At 45.4% G+C, this 18,642-nt stretch overlaps 1 long non-coding RNA gene across 1 annotated transcript; it reads left to right on the top strand.

Annotated features, from left to right (window-relative positions):
• Positions 1-663: 663 nt before the first annotated feature.
• On the top strand, positions 664-17,625 carry LOC137448641 (uncharacterized). The gene is made up of 4 exons (XR_010989168.1): positions 664-802; positions 1,937-2,130; positions 9,432-9,639; positions 17,445-17,625. It is a non-coding gene; the product is annotated as an uncharacterized lncRNA (long non-coding RNA).
• The last annotated feature ends 1,017 nt before the right edge of the window (positions 17,626-18,642 follow it).

Genomic DNA, 18,642 nt, shown 5'->3' on the forward strand with positions numbered 1-18,642 from the left:
GATCTGTCTAGGGCTAGGTGCAGTGTGACCAGGCTATGATGCAGACTTCAGAATTTACCCCAGGAAAGGCCTTGGACCTGGGGACTTATGCACAAAGCAGCTGAAGTTATTTGGAATCTAAGCTCTGCTTTTGAACCATCTCCAATGCCTGTGTGTTTACCCAAAGCTGCCCTCCCCTCTCCCTTTCCCCCTGCATCCCCTCCTTTAAGTTTTCATAATTGTTGCCTGAGAAAGGCATAACTGAGAAAGGAATGAGCCCCCTCCCCACCCCCCCAAAAAAAAAAAGTGAAGGGAGGAGCAGAAGAGCTGCACCTATTTTGCAAGTGCAATAATTCAGATGGGGGAATGCGCCATTCAAGTTTCTGCCATGACCTGTGGATGTGAAACGTGGCCAAGTTCTGGTTTCTGTGGGACTTGTACATTTGAATGTCCTGCCTTTTGTGTGGTCCACTTCTCAACCACAACCTTGCATTTAACAGTCAGGCTTGTTGTTGTTATTGTGTGTATATATATATATAAAAGTTGTTGTACCCCTAAAGCTGAACGTTGTGCTTCTTTCTGCAGGTGCGAGGGTATCTGTGTGTTGCTCACACAGGGCGAGTCTGTGGCGGTTTACTTTAAGTCGGAGCGCAAAGGATTTCTGCCAGAGTGCCAGGAGGGAGAGGCAGGGTGTTGGGAGCTCCTTCAAGTGCAAAGCAATGGCTCAGCGACAGGGCTGCAGTGCCAGACCAACAGCAAATATTCTAAGGAACAAGGGACAGGCCTTGGGATTTCCTGTTGTGACACTGAGTTTCATCCCTAAGTAAGCAATTCCAAGCTTGCTCCAACTGGTAGAGCCCACCAGTTTTGTCTGCTCTTCCCCCCACCAAATATTCCCTCCTCCAAATATTTGCTCTACAGCTGCTGCAAAGTGATGTGAATGACCTTTGCAGAAAAGCTGCACCAGCTGTTCACCCATTACAACCCAGCATCCCTAGCAGCGTTCATTGTTGCTGTGGCTGAGACTCTCTGTGCAAGTCAAGCATCAACCTGGTGTAAAGATCTGTCTTCCGGTCACTCTGTGTAAGAAGCTTATGGGAGGTCAAGGATGAAACCTGGGAGGCAGTATGGGGAAGCTGGCACCACATCCATTTGCTCTGCTCTTCTGAGTCTGGCAGAGTTGCAAGTTTTAATGTCAGTGCAGATGAGGTTGTGGTCTATTGAAACGTAAATGGGAAGGGTTTCGCAAGAAGTGTTTATGTTCTACGTCAGCAGGCAGATGAAAGGTGAAGGCTTAAACTTGACAAATATATTTTCTTTTAATCACTGACCAGTGAAAGAAAATGGATGTTTACAGGTCCTGTGGAGTCCATTCACTTGGGTTGGGCTCATTATGGCAGCCCTGAAGCAGTCTTAGCACATCATGGACAGCATAAATTATCTCTTGTAGCACTGAGGAACACAATGCAGACTGGGGGAGGAGGGTGCTGCCTTTTCCTTCTTTTTGGTTATGCTTTGTTTGGATACTGTTCCCAAATTTGTTCTTTAAAAAACACACATTCCAACTTCCTGTAGCCACCAAAAGCAGTCAAACTTTTGAGATCAGGACCCTGGTCCTGATGGCAGTTAGGCATAGCTTGGAGCCTTGGAGATGGAGATGTGGAGACAAAGGGGAAACCAGATCACCAGAGTTTGCTCTTGTGGCAGCTTCAACCTCCCTTTTTTACTTTCAGGCTGCTGTCTTACTTTTCATTCTTGGTTCACGTGCCTAAGTGAGTGTTTTCCCACATTAATGTACCAGGTACTTTTTTGCCTTGGTGTTCCTGTATGCTCTTTTCCAGCTAAGAAGCAGTAGTGATGCCTGTATTCATACACAAAAGTTGAAGCTGTCCTTCTGACCTTCTCACTTGCTATGACCCGACTAACTGTATCTTTTTGCTGTATTTTGAATTTCCAGATTTTCTGTGGGCAGAACATTCCAAACCAGGTGGAGGAGAATTTCTTTGCTCTTGCCTTTCCTCCCACAAAGAGCATTCAGATGCTTTTGACACCCAGAGCCTGAACTGAGGCAAGAACGTGTGATTCCCACATGTGTACATCAGTGTTTATCCCCCCGAGATGAGCTCAGGCCTCTGTCCTCAGACCTAAGAGGTAGGTAAGACGCAACTGGTTTTAAAACTACTTTCAAAGAATGTAAATATATTTCCTGTTTTGACCCACCAGGTCCTTGAACAGTTTGTGATGTTTTTTAAAAGAGAAATGCCTGATTTCCTTCACCAGCTCCAGAATAAAATCCTGACCTCTGGAACGGGTGAGAGGTTTCCCTTGTGCTTCAGAAAAATCATAGAAACATTAAGGTTGGAAAAGACCTCTAAGATCATCAAGTTCAACCATCAACCCAACACCACCATGTCCCAAAGTGCCATGTAGAGAGGAGCTTCAAGCTGCATGTAGCCTGGCAGAGAAGCCTCGAGCACCTCTGAGGGTTTTTCCTCCTTAACAGGATTTTCTGGCCTGTTTTAGAAAGTTTTCTCCTCATTCTGCCTCAGACAGCTCTAAGGGCACAGGCAAGGACGCTGTCAGCAAGGAAGCTGAGTTTATTGGCTGTGGATCCTGTGATTTGGATACTTTCTGCCCTTTTTTGAAACAGTTCTTTGGTTTTGAAAGCAAATGATGGCTGTAATATAGGGAATTGGACACTAAATTTCTATTAATTCATAAAAACTAAAATAGAATCCATTAGGGGTAGTTTGGTATTGGTGTGAAAGGAGATGTAAATTATCCACTATCATGCTTGAAATGTGAAAGCTAATCATGTTTGGCATCAGGCCAGCTACCATTAAAGTAATTATTTTTAATCATCAGCACTTGGTGACATGAATACTCATATTTGTTGATTTACTGTGGAAAGCACTTTATATAGTAAATAAAAAGCTGAGAAAATATACATTTGGGTGTAACGATGATAATAATAATTATTCTGGTTAAAAAGACACTGGCTTTTATGGAGCCAAAGAGTTGGTTGCTTAGCCAATCCAACAGTCAATATAATCAGCCTGAGCTAATGCCTGCCATATGAAATGCAAAGACCACTGCCTGTGGAGGGGTTTGGAGCCTATTCTGGTGTGAACCCTACATTTCTGAACATGAGCCAGCAGTGTGCCCAAGTGGCCAAGAGGGCCGATGGCATCCTGGCCTGCATGAGAAAGAGTATGGCCAGCAGGAGCAGGGAAGTCATTCTGCCCTGTACTCAGTACTGGTTGGGCCACACCTTGAGTCCTGTGTCCAGTTCTGGGCCCCTCAATTTAAGAAGGACATTGAGATACTTGAATGTGTCCAGGGAAGGGCAACAAGGCTGGGGAGAGGTCTGGAGCACAGCCCTGTGAGGAGAGGCTGAGGGAGCTGGGGTTATTTAGCCTGGAGAAGAGGAGGCTCAGGGGAGACCTTATTGTTCTCTACAACTACCTGAAAGGAGGTTGCAGCCAGGTGGGGGTTGGACTCTTCTCCCATGCAACCAATGGCAGAACAAGAGGACACAGTCTCAAGCAGCACCAGGGAAAGTTTAGGCTTGAGGTGAGGAGAAAGTTCTTCCCAGAAAGTAATTGGCCATGGGAATGTGCTGCCCAGGGAGGTGGTGGAGTCCCCATCCCTGGAGGTGTTCGAAAAAGAGTTGGACATGGCACTTGGAGCCAGGGTTTATTTGTCAGGAGGTGTTAGGTATTAGGTTGGACTTGATGATCTCTCAGGTCTTTTCCAACCTTATTGATTCTGTGATTCTTTCAAATTACTAGTAGTGGTGTCTCCTGAACCACTGCTGTTGGGCAGTCATATTTTTTGGGGGTTTGGGGGCATTTTTGGAGGAAGTTGAGATAAATTCAAGCTGAGTTGTTAGAATCATACAATCATAGCACCGTTTTGGTTGGAAACTAACTCCAAGACCATTGAGTCCAACTGTCAGGCTAACAGAGTATCACATTAGATTAATATTAGAGGTTGGAAGGGACCACCAGAGATCATTGGGTCCAACCCTCCTGCCAAAAGCAGGATCACCTAGGGTAGTCTGCACAGGAATGCATCCAGGCAGGTTTTAATGTGTGCAGAGAAGAAGACTCCACACCCTCTCTGGGCAGCCTGTTCCAGTACTCCATCACCCTTGCTGTAAAGAAGCTTCTGCTCATGCTGAGGTGAAATCTTTTATGTTCAAGTTTGTATCCATTGTTCCTTGTCTTATTACTCCACACCACCAAAAAGAGATTGACCTCCTCCTCTTAGCACCTATCCCTCAGATATCGATAGACATTGATAAGATCCCCTCAGTCTTCTCTTCCCCAGACTGAAGAGTCCCAGGGCTCTCAGTCGCTCTTCATAGGGGAGATGCTCAAGTCCCCTAATCATCCTCATGGCTCTCTGTTGAATTCTCTCCAGCAGGTCCCTATCTTTCTTGAACTGGGGAGCCCAAAACTGGATACAGTATTCCAGGTGTGGTCTCACCAGGGCAGAGTAGAGGGGGAGAAGAATCTCCCTAGCCCTACTGGACACACTTATCTTGTGGCACCCCAGGATCTCATTTGCTCTCTTGGTCACAAGGGCAAATTGCATATTCTAAAAGCAGTGCACTACATCAGAAGTAGATGAGATTTTCATCAAAGAAACCTCTCAGCCCCATCTGGCCTTATGTGAAATTTGGACTCTGCTCTTGGGTGCTTGGCACAGAATCATACAGATCACAGAATCAACCAGGTTGGAAAAGACCTCAGAGATCATCAAGTCCAACCTATTACCTAATACCTAACACCTCATGACAACTAAACCATGGCTCCAAGTGCCATGTCCAATTCTTTTTTGAACACATCCAGGGATGGGGACTCCACGACCTCCCTGGGCAGCACATTCCAATGTCCAATTACTTTCTGGGAAGAACTTTCTCCTCACCTCAAGCCTAAACTTCCCTTGATGCTGCTTGAGACTGTGTCCTCTTGTTCTGCCACTGCCTGGGAGAAGAGACCACGCCCCACCTGTCTACAACCTCCTTTCAGGTAGTTGTAGAGAGCAATAGGGTCTCCCCTGAGCCTCCTTCTCTTCATCAGCATGCAGTACCTGCATCTTCGGCTTTTAAAGTCTGCACACTGAAGCCAGGGAGTGTTGGTGGCAGGTCTGTAGGCAGAAGTGTCAATGTGGGTTACCTTCAGTGTTAGCTAGATGGTGCTAAAGAATTTTTGCTTGCCATCACAAAGAGAGCTTTGGAGCACAGTCCTCCTTGCCATTCCTGGGCATGGAATTGAAAAGCAGCACTTTTGCTTTGTACTAAGTGCAATCTAAGCTGATGCCAAATGCTTACAAGGAGTTAAAAAACAGCAAAAGACCTTCTCAAAGCACTTGATGAGTTAGGCCTATTGGTTTCAATGACTTGAACAGGCTGCAGATCAGCCCCAGGAGCCTTAGGCATACTTGGTCATAAAAGAGGTTTTTTTGCCAGGGGAGGACTCTCTCTACCCTGCCTGTTTCTGATCCACTGGAGCAGTGATGGGCTTCCAGCAATCGCTGGGTGCTTTGCTCTCTGCTCTTGTAGTGCCTGTCTTGAGAGGGTGAGGATTTCCTCTCTCCTTTTGGAGATGTCTTCTACAGCAATCTGGAAGTTCTTCAGAAGGGAATCATTTCAGACACAAACCAACCCAAACACCACCCCTCCAGCTTGCGGTAAACGCTCTGTAGTAGCCCAGGTTGCCTTGGTGTCTTGAGTGCGGCTGTTTCAGATTAAGAGAGTCCTGGCTCTGATAAATACTAACAAAGTGTAACGAATGATCAAAGCTGCATTTACAACCCAATGAGCTTGAAATGATTGATCTGGATGACATAATAATGATAACCAGTGAGATGAGGCATGCAGGACTTGACCCCTCCAGGTACTGGAAGAGAGGAGCAGGTATTAAAAATGACTCCACTTCTTAGGTCATCGGGTTATTCCCATTTTGATATAAGCAGAGGATAAATGCAAGACCCTTATCTTCCCTCAGAAGAGCCCTGCAGCTGCTTTGGACTGTTCCTGTCCCTTTGATAGTAATTAATTGTTTTGTACAAATTACAAAGTTTGCCTGATAATCCAGTAAGTAAGACCGAGTCAATTCATGAACATTCTCTGTGCTGCTGGGGATCTAAGCCTCTTGCCTATAGTTCAAAGCTCGGTGGAAGCTCAAATGTTCTTTGCAAAGGTCCTGCAAGGCCACTCACAGATGTGAAAGGATGTGAGGGTGTCTGGGGCATGGACTTCTCCCATCTGAAGGTTTTCTGTCACCTCACAGAAGACTGGCGAGATGATTAATGACAAAACAGCTTGCACATGCTGGAACTGCAGTCTTCCTTAGAGCTTGCTTGCCTCTGATCCCATGATAACTGGCCTTCCAGTATATTAAGGAGGCCTACAAGAAGGCTGGGGAGGAACTTTTTAGGGTGTCAGGTAATGACAGGACTAGGGGGAATGGGAAAAAAAGAATAGAAATATGTAGATTCAGATTGGAAGTTAGGAAGAAGTTCTTCCCCATGAAGTTTGGTGAGATGCTGGAACAGGTTGCCCAGGCAGGTGGTGGAAGCCTTATCCCTGGAGGTTTTTCAGACCAGGCTGGCTGTGGCTGTGAGCAATCTGATGTAGTGTGAGGTGTCCCTGCCCATGGCAGGGGGGTTGGAACTAGATGATCCTTGAAGTCCCTTTCAACCCTAACAATTCTATGATTCTATAACCTCTCCAACAGCAGCCCATCTCCTTATAGCCTTCTGGAATTGTGCTTCCAGCAGACATCCTTTCTTCCTACCAAACAGAAGTGCCTATCTACTGGCCTTAGTCCTGGCAGATGAGAAAGGAGGAGCCTTCATTCATAATTGAATGAGCCTTTAAAAGGTCTTTTCCAACTTAAATGATTCTATGATTACTTGATGGGATCTCTTTTTCTTCTTTTCAGCCTTGGACTGCAAAGAGTGTCTGGATGCTCACATTCCTCAGCACACTTTAAAGACAGCTCAGCCTTCTATAAGGCCAGCAGTACCTGCTGTTTATTTCTATCAGGCTTGCTTTTTTTCTGGGTAGCAGCAAAAGACCTTGTAACCCCAATGCCACCAGTTTGGGGCTGTGGAAGATAATCTGTTTGTGCACTTAAGAGATGCCCTCACAGCACTGTGAACATCTTTGCTCTGTAAGTGTGGTCCTGATGTGGTGTCACTTACTCTGGATTTACAGCAGCTAAGCATCACTTTAGGGACAAGTTCCCTGCAACTGCTGCACCAATAACAGCCACCAACTATGGCTTTGACGTCTTTCTCCCAGGGGGAAAAAAAGGCATGAAAAAACATGGCAATTGGAATAAATTTGTTCATGAGCCAAGGAGCATTTGAAAATGCTGGGCTGAATCCTCAGCAGGATGTAAACAAACACCACCACCTTTGATGTCAAGAGAGCTTTTCTCATTTACCATCTGAGACTTTCTCAGTGTGTCACTCAGAGGATATTTGCAATATCTACATTTAGAGGATAATTTCTCTAGGTTTCCCATAAAACTGAGAAGGAGACAGTCAGTCTCTCTGGAAGGCAATTGCAGCATTTAAATATAAATCTGAATTGCTTCATTGAAGAGGCTATCTTTATTTTGCTCTCCTTCTTCACCCCCACCTCCTTTTCCCTTTACTCCTCTACAGAACATAAAGACTATTCCAGGTTGAAGCACCTGAAGCAAAGTGCCTACAATACGTCCAGCTCTCATGTCACCACTTTCAGCACTGACTCCAGCGTTAGCTCATCCAGCCGTTCCTTGAGGAGTTCCTCAAAGCAGCTCCTTCTGTCCAACCTTTAAAAAGCAATGTCAAGAAGGCCTGGCAAGCCTGTGGACACTTTTCTGAAGATTTCTAAACTACCCCAAAGTCCTTTTACCCAAATGGTGTTGCCATATATATGACAGCTGACCTCAGACTTAGTTCTCTGAGTGGTGAGTTCCATTGGAATCATAATATCATAGAATTATTAGGGTTGGAAGGGACCTCAAGGATCATCCAGTTCCAACCCCCATGACATGGGTAGGGACATCTCACACTAGAGATCAGGTTACTCACAGCCACATCCAGCCTGGCCTGAAAAACCTCCATGGATGAGGCTTCCACCATCTCCCTGGGCAACCTGTTCCAGTGTCTCACCACCCCCATGGGCAAGAACTTCTTGTGCACATCCAATCTATTTTTTTTCCATCCCCCCCTAGTCCTATCATTACCTGACACCCTAAAAAGTCCCTCCCCAGCTTTCTTGTAGGTCCCCTTCAGAAACTGCAAGGCCACAAGAAGGTCTCCTCAGAGCCTTCTCTTCTCCAGACTGAACAGCCCCAACTCTCTCAGTCTGTCCTCATACGAGAGGTGCTCCAGCCCTCTGCTCATCCTCGTGGCCCTTCTCTGGACACCTTCCAGCACCTCCAGATCCTTCCTGTAAGAGAGGCTCCAGAACTGCATGCAGTACTTTGGGTGGGGTCTCAGCAGAACGGAGTAGGGGGGGAGAATCACCTCCCTTGACCTGCTGGCTATGCTTCTCTTGCTGCAGCCCTGGCTCTGCTTGTCTCTCTGGGCTGCAAGTGCTCACTGCTGGCCCCTGTTGAGCTTCTCATCCACTAGCGCTCCCAAGTCCTTTTCTTCAGGGCTGCTCTCAAGCCAGTGGCTGCCCAGCTTGTATCGGTGCAATTAGCTTTAATACTTTCAACATTTAAATAGTTAACAGTAAGCAAAGTTCTTTAGAAGCAGAGGGGGATGACTACATGTGCATCTGCTGAAGTTGTCAGGCAGCTATGGAAAAAAAACCCCAAACCTCTAATTGCTTCCAGACAATGCCTCTTGGATGGGGCTGTGCAAGAACAAGGGGAGCTCACTCTGACAGAGGGACTGCTCCAAGCCAGAGAGGAAGCTACTCCAGCCCTGCCATCTCTCCAGTCCTGTCTGGCAGCCTTCTTGCTGCCAGTGGGAAGAAAAAAAAAGGGCTACTTTGCCCAAAGCAGCCTGGTTCTCCAGTTCTTCACATCCCTCCTCGCTAACAGGAAGCTTGTGGAAAGCTGACAGCCCGGGGTGGTGAGCCAGCAAATCTAAGCTGACTTTCTTAACAATCGTGGGCTCATCCAGTGGCTTCCCTGACTTTCCATTTTCCCCACCAGTGAAATCTGAGATAAATATGGGCTGTTGAGGGCCACAGTTTGGTAATTCATTTCTCCAGATCCTACAGTAGCAAGTGGTGTCATCTCATCTATATGCAGATGAAGGTCCCACAACTTTTGATACATACTTAGCTAGATTTATAACCATAACACAAACCTCCTTGTTTAGCTGCCTTTCATGTTGTTTGCTGGAGTTTGTTCATCTTGGTGTTGGCTGAAAATGGGGCTCACTTTTCTTTTCCTTTCTTTTTCTTTTTTTCTGCTGCAATTGGAAAACAAAAGCAGAAGGAGCTGGGAAAGACGGCACCAGAGAGCTCTGAGGAAACTTTACTGGCTGCAAACAGCGTCAACAGCCAGTGCCAGAACTGAGGGTGGAGTAATAAGGTCATATATTCTGTGATGACAAGTAGGAGAGCTTCTACTTGAACTACCAGGACTCGGCTCAAGCAAGTCCTGCCACTGGTCCAGCTGTGACACACCAGCCTCAAAGGTGACTTTTCAGGAAAGCCTGATTTTTGATGAAGCACAGAAAAACAGTCAAAGTATTTAGCTCTAATTAGATTTTACAGAACTAATTAACTGCTCCCCAAAGCCTCCACCACCTTCAGCTGTATTATGGAGACAGGATCAAGCCCAGAATTTCACTCTGCTTTGGCTCAGCCTTGGGCAATTCTTTATCAGCCTTTTCTGATATTTAAGTCATAGGCATTAGAAATGCAGCTTAAAATGAAAGCTTGGTCTTAGTTTTCAGTGTCATGAGGTGATATTACTGAGGTTATTGCTCTCTGGGAAAATCTGTATTGGCCCTTGTCAGTCCACAATGAAGATACTTATCTTGGTACTCATCTAGGTGATTGATTGTGTCCAGTCAATACTGTCAGGTGCTGATGTCTTTTTCTATCTTGGATTATTTATTTTTTTTTCCTCTTTCAAATCTCACTGCAGAGTTGAAACCACTTAAATAATTTATTAGAGAAAAGGTAAGCTCAGCATGTAAATTTAGCAGTTGGACTATATTTATACCTGTGCAGATACTCATGATTTTACAGACCCAGAGCTTTTATTTTCTTTAATTTTTGCTAATTTAATACTAAATTCTTCATAGAATCACAGAATTGTTTCAGTTGGAAAAGACCTCTAAGATCAAGTGCAAGGTCCGGCAGCTGGGTTGGGGCAATCCCAAGGGCCAATATAGGCTAGGCAGTGACTGGCTTGAGAGCAGCCCTGAAGAAAAGGACTTGGGGGTACTAGCGGATGAGAAGCTCAACAGGAACCAGCAGTGAGTACTTGCAGCCCAGAGAGCCAAGCTGAGCCAGGACTGCAGCAAGAGAAGTGTGGCCAGCAGGTCAAGAGAGGTGATTCTCCCCCTCTACTCTGCTCTGGTGAGACCCCACCCGAAGTACTGCATCCAGTTCTGGAGCCTCTCTTCCAGGAAGGATCTGGAGGTGCTGGAAGGTGTCCAGAGAAGGGCCACGAGGGTGAGCAGAGGGCTGGAGCTGCTCTGCTCTGGAGACAGACTGAGAGAGTTGGGGTTGTGCACTCTGGAGAGGAGAAGGCTCTGAGGAGACCTTCTTATGGCTTTCCAGTATCTGAAGGGGGCCTACAAGAGAGCTGGGGAGGGACTTTTTAGGGTGTCAGGTAATGATAGGACTAGGGGGGAATGGAGCATAACTAGAAATGGTTAGGTTCATATTGGAAGTTAGGAAGAAGTTCTTGCCATGAGGGTGGTGAGACACTGGAACAGGTTGCCCAGGGAGGTGGTGGAAGCCTCCTGCCTGGAGGTTTTTCAGGCCAGGCTGGAGGTGGCTGTGAGCAACCTGCTGTAGTGTGAGGTGTCCCTGCCCATGGTAGGGGGGTTGGAACTAGATGATCCTTGAGGTCCCTTCTAACTCTGACAATTCTATGATTCTGTGATCTTTGATCTGAACTGTCATCCTAACACCACCATGCCCATTAAACCATGTCCCAAAGTTCCATATCCATGAGTTCCTTGAATATCTCCAGGGATGGTGACTCCACCACTTCCATGGGCAGCCTGTTCCAGTGTCTGACCACTCTTACATTAAACAATTTTTCCTCATATCCCATATAAATCTCCACTGTCCCAATTTTAGTCCATTTCCTCTTGTGCTATCACCTGATACTGAAGAGAAGAGCCTGACCCCAACCCCATTCCACCCTCCTTATCAGGGGTTTGTGGAGAGCAATGAGATCTCCCATTAGCCTCCTGCTCTCCAGACTAAACAATCCTGGTTCTTTCAGCTGCTCCTCATAAGACTTTTTAGTGGAATTGTTAAGGGTGTATGTGAGCATCATTTTTATATCAGGGCTTTGGTAAAGCAGTATTGTGGGTTCTTGCAGTTGGAAAGATCAGAGAATGTAATAAAAGGAGACCAAAGAAATGCGTAACCCTAACAGGAGAAAGATCCACAGGAACATCTTGAGTGAATTCATTGTTACAAGTTGATATCCAGTAGAGAAACGGTCTCAGAAAGCTTCCTTTCATCATCTCTACAACAGTCTTGGGCTAGGCCCCCTGAATGTGAAGCTGGTTAGGTTAACTGGAAGCTTTATTTTTCTGGATGGACTTAAGAATTTAGGTCACTGTCAACAGCCACTGATGGGAAGACAGTGGAAGTTCAAGATATTTGTGAAGTGCCCCACTTCATCTAGAGCCTTCCTCACTCATGGCTGAACTGGTGTAATTGAGTTTATGAGGACCCATCATCTGTTTCAGTCTAAAGTCAGCTGGGTTAATTTAAGGCAGGGCTGACTAGCTGGCAGGGGAGAGCACGTTAAACCTACCCCAGCCATTACTGCTGCAGTCTGGCCTTCTGCCAGCACACAGTCTACAAGGACTTGGAGTATATTTAGCTGCAGCTTATTCTCTGCCCCCACAACTTACGTGCTGACCCATGCCAGCTGTGACTCAAGTCTTCCTGGCCAGCACCTCCCTTCCCCCTTCTTTTTTCTTTTTGACATCTTCCAACCTTCTTGCTGGTTCAGATTCACGCTGCTTGCTAGCATGGTATTTATCTCCAACCATGAAAACTGGTGCAGCAGGATTGCTTGGAAACCTTGGCAAGTCATTTGATTCCTCCTACGTTGTTTGCAGAGCTGCAAATTTAAGTATAACTCTGAATGTCCCTCTAGGATGCTGCAAGGAGTGATGCTGGACTGTCTGAGCAACACCCTGGTGCACCTTCTCTGGAGACAATGGGGGCGTTACACTTAACAGACTCCTGCTGTAAAGTCTTTACACTTGGTGTTAAGGTGCCTCTAATTGTTTTGAAGGGTGGTGAGGGGTACATGCATGATGCTTGCATTTTAAAATGCCCTTTTTTTGTTGTTTTTGTTTGTTTATTTTGTTTTTTAAACAGTTTAACAGCAATGATTTTTTGATGAGTTCATCTAGGGCAGAGCTGAGAACTGAACATATTAAGTAGAGCATACAACATATACTTGTTTGGGTTGGAAAAGATCTTTAAGATCACCAAGTTCAACCATTCTCTAACTCTACCAAGGTTCAACACCATATCTCTGCATCTCTGAAACACCTCCAGGGGTGGGGGGATTCAACTACCTCCCTGTTTCAGGGTTTGAGAACCCTTCAGTGAAGGAATTTCTTCTAATCTCCAACCTAAACCTTGCCTGGGATAACCTGTTCCAGTGTTCCACTACCCTCATGGTGCAGAACTTGCTCCTACCATCCAATCTAAATCTGCTCTTCTCTAACTTGAAGCCATCACCCCTCATCTTATCATTACAAGTTTTTGTAAACTGTCCAGGACCTCCAAGACCAGTACCATGTGTTTATTACTCCAAGAAGGGACACTGCTCTGCTGGTGCTACCACAAACATTTAGCCTTTACTGTGTTGAGGGAAAATTGCTCCAAGTTATAGCTTCCTCCACCAAACATACTCTGTTTTTTAATGTTGGAAGCTTCTTTCTCATCTGTTCCAACTTTGAGGAGACCTAATTGTAGACTTCCAGTATCTTAAGGAGGTCTACAAGAAAGCTGGGGAGGGACTTTTTAGGGTGTCAGGTAATGATAGGACTAAGGGGAATGGAAAAAAAAACCAAACTACAAATGGGTAGATTCAGATTGGATGTTAGGAATGAGTTCTTGCCCATGAGGGTGGTGAGACACTAGCACAGGTTGCCCAGGGAGGTGGTGGAAGCCTCCTGCCTTGAGGTTTTTCAGGCCAGGCTGGCTGTGGCTGTGAGCAACCTGCTGTAGTGTGAGGTGTCCCTGCCCATGGCAGCGGGGTTGGAACTAGAGAATCCTTGAGGTCCCTTCCAACCCTAACAGTTCCTATGGTTCTATGACTTCAATTTTTCATGGGAAAAAAAAAACTATTGTCAGGCAGCTTTATAGGATTTCCAGTTACGAATGATACAAGTTTTAGCACATCTCAGAGGCAAGGGACTATGATCTACTTCATCATCTGATAAAACTAAACCTGAGGGAGCTATTCCTAAAAGTGCCACTTGGGGTGAAGGATGAGGTCACATCTGAGAAGGCAGCAGTGGTATCAAATGCCTTTTGTAAAGCATTGACACAAAGGACTTTTGAAAGCTGGCCTGAATTCAGGGGTCCTGATTGGCTCTCAGTGATGCCAGCCATGTGCCTATAATGTAATTGTCTCATTCTTCTTTCTTTTCAGGAATAGTTTTCCCTTAATAATAGTAACAAGGGATTTTAAGTCACTTGGGGTGCACTGTGAGCTAACTGTAATGTGCTTCAGATAGTCAATGGGACTAAGGTGTAAAGACTGGGAGTTTTTGTCAGGTAGATTTTGCGTGCTTGGACATGTTTCTCACCCCATGACTGCAGCACACATACCTTTTGGCTTGAAGTTCTTTACCTGGGTCTACCAGAATATTCTTGCTCTGCTAAGACCTCACCTGAAGTACTGCATCCAGCTTGGGAGCCCTCAACACAGGAAGAACATGGACCTGATGGAGGGGGTCTAGAGGAGAGCCATGAAGATGATCAGGAGGTTGGAGCACCTCTGCTATGAGGATAAGCTGAAGGAGTTGGGGATGTTCAGCCTAGAAAAGAGAGCTTCAGGGAGACCTAATGCAGCCTTCCAGTACCTGAAGTGAGCCTACAAGAAGGCTGCAGAGAGACTGTTTCCAAAGACCTGCAGTGATAGAATGAGGGACAATGGTTTGAAATGAGAGAAGTGTAGATTTAGATTGGATGTTAGGAACAAGTTCTGCATCATGAGGGTGCTGGAACACTGCAACAGGTTGCCCAGGGAGGTAGTTGAGGCTCCATCCCTGGAAATATTCAAGGTGAGGCTGGAAGTGTTTAAAAAGAGCCTGGATGAGGCACTTAGTGCCATGGTTTAGTTGATTAATTGGTGTTGGGTGATAGGTTGGACTCGATGATCTCAAAGGTCTTTTCCAACCCGGTTAATTCTATATTCTGTGATTGAAAATTCACACTTTAGTCCCAAGACCCAAAATGAAAATTCATTCCTTCCTAAACCACTTGGTTATCTACACAGCATAATTAATTTTTAATTAATTGCATGAGTTCCCAACACCACCATGTCCACTAAACCATATCCTGCGGTGCCACATCTACTCATTTTCTGAACGTGTCTTGTGTAGTTCTGTGTCACAGCTCCCATTTGTGGCAAAAGTCCATCCTTTTAAACAAGTCTTCATGAAACAGAAGTTTTCAACTCTTTGGGGTTTGGTTGACTACCTGAGAAAAGATTGAAATGAATGAGACAAATTCAGAAAGAGAGGAATAGAATAGAATAGAATAGAATAGAATAGAATAGAATAGAATAGAATAGAATAGAATAGAATAGAATAGAATAGAATAGAATAGAATAGAATAGAATAGAATAGAATAGAATAGAATAGACCAGGTTGGAAGAGACCTTCAAGATCATCGCGTCCAACCTATCATCCAACACCACCCAATCAACTAACCCATGGCACCAAGCACCCTGTCAAGTCTCCTCCCGAACACCTCCAGTGACGGCGACTCCACCACCTCCCCGGGCAGTCCATTCCAATGGGCAATCACTCTCTCTGTGTAAAACTTCCTCCTGACCTCCAGCCTGAACTTCCCCTGGTGCAGCCTGAGACTGTGTCCTCTTGTTCTGGTGCTGGCTGCCTGGGAGAAGAGACCAACCTCTGCCTGTTTACAACCCCCCTTCAGGTAGTTGTAGAGAGCAGTAAGGTCACCCCTGAGTCTCCTCCTCTCCAGGCTAAGCAGCCCCAGCTCCCTCAGCCTCTCCTCATAGGGCTGTGCTCCAAGCCCCTCACCAACTTCATTGCCCTTCTCTGGACTCGTTCCAGCAAGTCAACATCCTTCCTAAACTGAGGGGCCCAGAACTGGACACAGTACTTGAGGTGTAGCCTAACCAGTGCAGTGTACAGGGGCAGAATGACCTCCCTGCTCCTGCTGGCCACACTGTTCTTAATGCAGGCCACGATGCCATTGGCCCTCCTGGCCGCCTGGGCACACTGCAGGCTCATGTTCATCCTACCATCAACCAGCACCCCCAGGTCCCTCTCTGCCTGGCTGCTCTCCAGCCACTCTGACCCCAGCCTGCAGCACTGCATGGGGTTGTTGTGGCCAATGTGCAGAACCTGGCACTTGGATGTGTTAAAAGGTGTATAGAAAAACTAAAGGATATTTAACAGTACATGCGAAGCGTAGTGTCTAGAGAGCAGGAGGTATGGATTCCCACATAACCTGCAGGTAGTATAATCCAAACACTTCTGCAAGTGCAAGTATGTTACATAAATTATCTTCTAATATGTACAAAGACAGAGGAAGAGCTGCTCTTGGAGAAGAAAGAGTAGGATATGGGTATTTTAGGGGAATGGGGGAAAAACAACACATTGATTACAAACTTGTATTTTACTTTCAATTGTGTAACTAAGCAGAAGAGACAGGATTGATACTATAAATACTTGAGTTTCGGGGAAGGTACTTAGTGGGGAACAGAAAAGCAGTATTTTATACTGAGCACATTCAGTACTCTTATGATCATCACTCTCTCAGGCCTTTTTTTGTGTTCTTTTTTTTGTGGGGGGTGGGAGGGGGTTGTTTGTTTCCATATGGAATACAGCAGGCACTGAAATAAAAGGTCAATATTGACGCTGCTATTTTGAGGGCATTACAAGAAATTGCTCTCTTCACAGCGCACTGGAACAGGCTGCCCAGAGAGGTTACATTCAAAATCCTCCTGGATGCATTTCTGTGCATACTACTCTGGGTGATCCTCTTTGGGCAGAGAGGTTGGACCCGATGATCTCTGGAGGTCACTTCCAACTTCTAATGTACTGCGATACTGTGGTAACTAATCCATGCCTGTGGTCCTTCTCCTGCTGCACATTTGGTGTTTTGCATGTGTTCTGCATATGAAATTGTAGTTCTTCACATCAGCTTGGACCCTAATCTAGCCTTGGTAATTGGAAAACAAAAAAAAACCAAAACCCAAAAATCTCAGGCTGTGGGGTGGGGGGGTACAGCTGCTCCAGGCAGAGTCACTCAGTAGCTTGTTACAGCCCACCTGAAGCTTGTTGTAATTCCAGAGCTGTTAAGTTGCACCCAAGTGTCTCTAGCACCTGGCAGATAACTGAAAACAGAATTGAACCACCCCACCCAACTGCTGCTCCACTAATCTGAGTAGCCTCGTGGTTAATAATGCTCACCTGGTAGAGTCAGTTAAGACAGACGGTTTAGCAAAGCACTCTTCCAGAGGGCTTGCTGAGGGTTGTGCTGCTCCTGTTCTTTTTCTTCCACGCTGGACTGGTTGCTGCCTTTCATTGCTGGTAATGCCTTTCACTGACCTGGGTTTGAATTGGGAACTTCTTTGCTGTAAGGGTCACAGAGCACGGGAACAGGCTCCCCAGAGAGGCTGTGGAGTCTCCTTCTCTGGAGACTTTCAAGGCCCGTCTGGATGTGTTCCTCTGTGACCTGAGGTAGATTGCATGGTCTTGTTCTGGCAGGGGGGTTGGATTCAAAGATCTCTTTGGGTCCCTTCCAACCCCTGACATCCTGTGATCCTGCGAATTTGTTTGCTGAGCTAAGATCTGCAAAAGTGAAGTCTAACAATTCTACCATTTGTTCTAATTTAGTGAGGGGTGAGAATTAACAGATGGTGTCATTATCAAAAGCTGTTCAAGTGTTGAAACAACATAAATCCCACAAATGCAGGGGGAAAAAAACAAATACAAACTGCAGTAATTTTTTTCCCCAATATCTGTAGAATAATAATCACCCTTTGCATTTAGACTGTTCTTTTTTTAATCCACAGCTTTTGAAGTGCTTCCAGATTATAACTAAGACTCAGCCCAGATCTGTGAGAGAGGCAAGCATAATATTACTTGCTCGACTGAAGTTCAACGAGTGGTTCAGAGTGTTAAAGGCTTACATTGGAGATCTGCACAAAGACTCTGGCTTCATCTCCTGGCTCTGCTGCTGCTTTAGCTGAATGGACTTGGGTAAGTGGTTTTTATTTCTTCATACTCGAATTTCTCGGTTTCTAAATGAAGGGTGAAAAAGTTTTACCTCCTCTGTGAAGGGTTTTGGTTTGGGCAAGATGAAAAGTGATCGGTTGCAAGGTGTGGAGGGTGTTATTGCCATCATTGTTATTCCTAAAGAGCAGATGCTGAGGGTGCTGAATATGAAATCCCTGCTCTAGGTTGTCAAAGGGGCTGTGAATATCAGTGTTCTGTCTGAAGCCCTTCTCAAAGCTTGATGTTTAACTGTCCCAGGGTAAACAACATCAAACAAAGGAAGAGCTTTTCCTCATTGGTATTCTTACTAACTATTAAAAAAGTTCTCAGGAGCTTTGCATTCCAGATTCCTGTATGTTGCATTTTTGTACCGTGCCAGTGTGCTTCCTTTCTCTTGCCTGTGCTCCCACCAGTGTGAATGAGTGGTCCTGCAGTTAAATTCGGCAAGCAATGGTGGTAAGGAAGTGAAATGAGGAAAATACTTGAGTTCTCTTTCTGGCACACTCTGGTTTGTGGGTGAAGCTTTGAATCAGGATTAAAAGAAACAGATATAATCAAAATCATCTCTGCTGGTAAAAAATAGTTTTTAAGGCTCGGTATGGTAGTACTAATGCATGTTAGGAAGAAGGTCAGTTGATGATCATTGGGTTTCAGAAGATAATATTTATTATGTTAATAATATTTATCTCTTGGCTAGCTCAAAGAATCCAGTGGTCCTTTGTGATAAATGTTTTGAAGGTCTGCCTTTTCAGAATGTTTATGAGTAAGGAGGGAGGAGAGAAAAAGCAAAAAAAAACCAAAAATAAGAACCCTCACAACGTTTTGGGAGGAGAAGCTCTCAGGTTAGTTACAATCAGTTCTATCCCCCAAATCTCATGTGTTTAGTATAAAACTGCGTCATGACAATACTGTACAGGAAGGGACTCTGCTATTTGTTAGACTTATGTTAGTGAAATAATCAGAGATTTGTTCTCTGCTCCTTTGGGCAGATGTCAT

The sequence above is a fragment of the Melanerpes formicivorus genome, unplaced genomic scaffold, assembly GCF_026170545.1.
Source record: "Melanerpes formicivorus ecotype bairdi unplaced genomic scaffold, bMelFor1.0.p_v2 SCAF_25, whole genome shotgun sequence".
In the NCBI taxonomy this organism is placed as follows: domain Eukaryota; kingdom Metazoa; phylum Chordata; class Aves; order Piciformes; family Picidae; genus Melanerpes; species Melanerpes formicivorus.